We start from the raw sequence: 4949 nt of genomic DNA, 5'->3' as shown, positions 1-4949 counted from the left end.
AGAATCATTTTAGGAAAACAGAGGTCAAATCATCGCCATTAATCCTCACCAGACTGCAAGTAACCGACTGCCAGCTAGAGCCACTATGCCACAATACATTTTCATTTTTTTGTTAAAAAGGTTAAAGCACTATATTCTGATTTGCTATAGTGTTTGTTCAATAAAATGGGTCTCCCCATTTTATTTTCGGGGTCCGTTGCTATAATTACAATTTTAAATGTTCAACCAATCAGTAGAGAGTACGGTCTGTTTGTTTGCTCATTTCCTTGTGTCATCACTTCCAATTTTACTTGTTTATCCTCTACTCTGCATAGCATGATCGAGTTCTGTCCCCTGATTGGATAAAATTTGTATCCAGACCTGAAAGTACATTTTCTGTTTTTGTTAAAGACCTGGATAGACAGGGAGACCCATTACTGAACACACTCTCAATGATTACACACTTAGCCTACCGTACCTTGAAAGTTTCTACCTTCAACAGGTGTTTTGATGTTGCTACTGTACTGTTTTAATTTTTGGGAAACAATGTAATTGGATGAAGATTAGTCATAGAATCAAAGTATGGGGATTAATTGATTCTTATTGTGAGAGAAAAGACAATACCCTGTCCATTGTGCAGTGAATTGATACAACGGATTGAACAGAAGAAAAGCAATCCTTATAATTAAATTTGAATATAATTAGAGATGTAGAAAGTAATTTGAGGCAACATCAAGGATGATAAAGGAGCAGAGATACACAGAAGGGAAAATGGAACGCGTTATAGGTGAAAACAGAGCGGCAGAGGAATTGAGGACACAGATGGAAACTGGGCACAATAATTATTTTGTCAGCTGTGTCACACGCACGCATGCACGCACACACACAATCAAGGCACTGTGTCGGGGGTCATGATCCCACCTCTCAAAGTTCCTATACATCTCCACAATGCAGGACTCTAAAGAATGTTTTTGTTTACCTGGACACTTGGACAATCCATAGGGTACAATCGATGGTATTCATTGTTTAGATCCCCTCCTTTAAATGTATAATTATCCACCTCCACCTGTTTCTCAAGGTGCTTCACTTCCTCAACACTTCCTATTCAGTTGTCACAGCCAGTGTTGCCATGTCTGCTTATTATAAGCGACTTTTGGCTTGTTTTTTTGTAAAGTCTCTTGTACATATTGGTAGTTGCCGGTTGTGGGTTTTTTGGGCCTGTTTCTAAAGTATACAGTAGTTGCTTATTTGGGCTTGCTTTCTCATGTTTAAACCAGTGGTTCGGTTCCCTATTTTCAAATATCCGATGTTTCTATTTGCAAAATCTGGCAACACAGGTCACAGCAGCAACAGCAACCAAGATGGTAATAGCAAGTCAAGTCAATTGTTGCGAACGCAGTGAGCCACTTACTATGACAGCAAGGGCTGAATGTCTGTGTGTCCCGCTGTTACACCACCCGCCCGCCACCAGAGGGCGCAGCTGTAGCACACACACACACACACAGGGCGCAGCTGTAGCACACACACACACACACACACACACACAACCACACACACACGAGCTGCGTTCGCTTCCCGCGTTTGCGCGTCTTACTTGTATTTATATAGCACATTTAAAAATAACAGCAGTTGACCCAAAGTGCTTTCCAGAGAACAGGTAGACCGTAGTCTATCCACAGTGCAATAGTAGAACATGTAATACAATCATAAAACAGGCCAAGCAAACAAAGTGTAGGTGCAGCTACAGAGAAAGCCCGATCACCTTTGGTTTTCAGATTTGAAGGGGGGACTGCAATGAGTTTGAGAGTGTAGGATCTGAGTGTCCTGGTGGTAGGGGGAGCTGTTATTAGTTCAGAAATATAGGAAGGGGCAAGGCCGTCAAAGAGGAGTGATTTGAATTGAATGCGGAATCCGGAATTTAACAGGTAACCAGTGTAGTTTTGCCAAAGTAGGGGTGATATGATCTCATTTTTTGTTCCAGTTATCAGCCTGGCAGCAGCATTTTGGACCCTCTGTAGGCGGGAGAGTGGGGCAGACCTAAATATAGAGAGTTGCAGTAGTCTAACCACGAGGTGATAAATGCATAAGTGATTAGTAAAATTTGGCTATGGTTCTGAGCTGGTAAAAACTGCCTTTTACAACATTACTGATTTGTTTGTTAAAATGTTGTGCCGTGTCAAAAAAGACTCCCAGGCTTTTGGAGTTTGACATGCTATCTCCGGTTCAGGGACGTATCTCTGGCTTACAACCCAGGGGGGACGATTCTTCAGCGGCCCAGTCCGCACACAAATGAACAATTTTACTGTGTACTCAAAATGCATACGTTATGATGTCATACAAATTATATAATTATTGGTGAATTATTGTAATACAATAATTCACCAATAATCCACAGGTCAGGTAGTAGAAGTCAATTTGTGTGATGTTTGGACAAAATCTGTAGGAGTAATATCAAAAAACGTGTGTTGCAAATACCAGCCTCCTGGTGGAGCTATAACAGTCTGATGTGAAAGATTTAAGGCAGAGGTTCTGCTCTGGCCTCCAGTGAGCGAATGTGCACGGTTTCACGTTGATTGGGCCAACAGTGCCAGAGATAACATAAGAAGTGTGAAGTGATTCACTAAAAATCACTTTGCCCAAAAAATGTTGATTGGCTGAGCACAGAATGTGATGTATGATGATGTATTACGATAAGAGCGCCCCTCACTTCACACAAGTGTGATTTATTTTACCTTTTTGAGTGCTCGGATCACCGCTTTTTCTTGTGCTATAGTCCCTTTAATCCTTGAAGCACCATCCGTACTTTGTTAACTGCACCTCCACTGAGCACCTAGTTGATTTATTTTTTCAGAGCACCAGAGATAAGCTGTAGGCCTACACAGACGGACACACAGACACACACTTGACGGACAGGGGCGAAAACATAGCCTCAGCCATCTGAGACATGCCTTCGGCCTGTCAGACACAAAAATGCATGGAGATAGATTCTGCATGGTGGAGCATTTTTCACAGCTAAAGGAACAAAAGAGAAATGTTTATTTTCTGTTTTTCTGCAAAGAAACCATCCCCATGCACAGTGGTGTGACAAAGTGGTACAAAACAAAGGCTCGTTGGCTACGTAAAAGCCTCGTGGATTGTTCAGATATTCAAGGGCATTCTTCAGCAGAGCAACCCCCTGCACCCTAAAGGACTCACAGATTTCTCAGTCTCCCTCTCAGCCGCTTATGAAACTGGAAGCTATGTTCTGTGTAAGCCTATAGGCAGTGGCACTGCAGGAACAGAAAAGCCCCTGATGGGGTAAAGCTGCAAAGATTCAGACAAAATCCTTCGTCTTTGTATTTCTATCCATTTTCTCCTATATTGATGGAGCTGCCTTTTGAAGTCGCTTGTTCACAGAAAATTGCTTTTTTCCATTCTTTTTGAATACTTGACAGGCCAGAGAATCCTAATCGTGGGAAACACGCACACAGCACGAACCTTTCATAAAACTAGCACCATCAATGAAAAAAAACCTTCATCATTAAATGGTGTTCATGTTTGAATATACATTACTGGGCTTATTATGTGAAGTGATTCACATGTGATCCACCATTTGTGATTGAGAGAGAGAGAGAGAGAGTGTGTGTGTGTGTGTGTGTGTGTGTGTGTGTGTGTGTGTGTGAGTGTTTTGATTGATTGATTGAAGAATTTATTAACAGTTTTGGAGAATTACAGTACATTTCAAGCACAACTCAATACAAGACTGTTAACTGTGGACGACACCATAAAGCATTACACTTGTTTACAATAGGGTCCACCATGTTCAATTCATCATAACATATGTGTGTGTTATTATTAGTGTGCGTGCGTGCTTGCGTGTACGTGTGCATACTGCTGTATCCATATTGACCAACACCTCCAACCTCTGCCATCTGTTGTGGAGAGATACCCCCATGCATTTCCAGGCTTTGCCATCCCTCCCTCCCTTAGACCATATTGGAGTTGCACGGGGCCACAGATGTCAGGAAGGGCCACAGGCACAGTAAATTTATCCACTTCCTTGTACTTCATTCATCAGTGAAAAGGCAGGCAGCCCAAAATGCTGATGATTAGTCATATTGCTGCTATTCCAAGAACTGGAAGGATTGTTACTCAGGGAAAATCTGCCGTGACCGTGATTAATGTGCATTTCTGTTTCAGTGTGTTACTGTGTTTAAGTGCAGAACCAGGGAGAAATGGTGTTAACAGTATCCGCCAACCATTTCACACACATCCGAGCCTCCCTCTTAAATCATTAATCCATCATGAACTATATCCGCATGAGAAATTAAATAACAGGGGCAAAAGGAAACCATGAGTCACTTATATCACTGACACTAGTGACACCAATGTCTTGCAGCTGGAACACAGGTTTACATATCAAAGGCTCTGAGGAGAAGACAACACCTGGCCATTTTCTGTTGCTATTCAATCCACAGCTCTGATCACAAATGATGCCCGGCCCCAGCGGACAGCTATAGTCCAGTAAGCACTGGGCGTACAAGAGCACTCCCAACATCTAGTATTTACAATGAGGCATAGGGCGCGTTCGGAAATAGCGCACTGAGCAATGCAAACTAATAGGCGAGTGGGCTCCGGTGCGGTATTTCCGAATGCACCCATAATCAACTGCAATATATTTTCCACGGATCCATGGATCTTAGTATAATTTGACATGAGATATCACAATTATTTAATTATTTTAGTGTTATTTATTGTTGTTTTCCAATTAATTTTTCATTACTCTGTAATTTATTGTAGAAAAAGCCATGGGATTTTTTTTTCCTCCTCAACCTCATAAACCATAAGTCCTGACAAAACAAGACAACTTTAAGGACAGTTAATAAAATAATAAATACCGTAGTTCTATTACAGCTATTCTGTTTATTTCACCAAGGGAACAGTCTATTATCAACTGATGAGGTGATTGATTGATTGAATAGTTTGCAGAA

The sequence above is a fragment of the Protomyctophum parallelum genome (assembly GCF_964188405.1).
Source record: "Protomyctophum parallelum genome assembly, chromosome: 13".
NCBI lineage: Eukaryota > Metazoa > Chordata > Actinopteri > Myctophiformes > Myctophidae > Protomyctophum > Protomyctophum parallelum.
The sequence above is the reverse complement of the archived record's forward strand: the minus strand, read 5'-3'. Positions refer to the sequence as shown.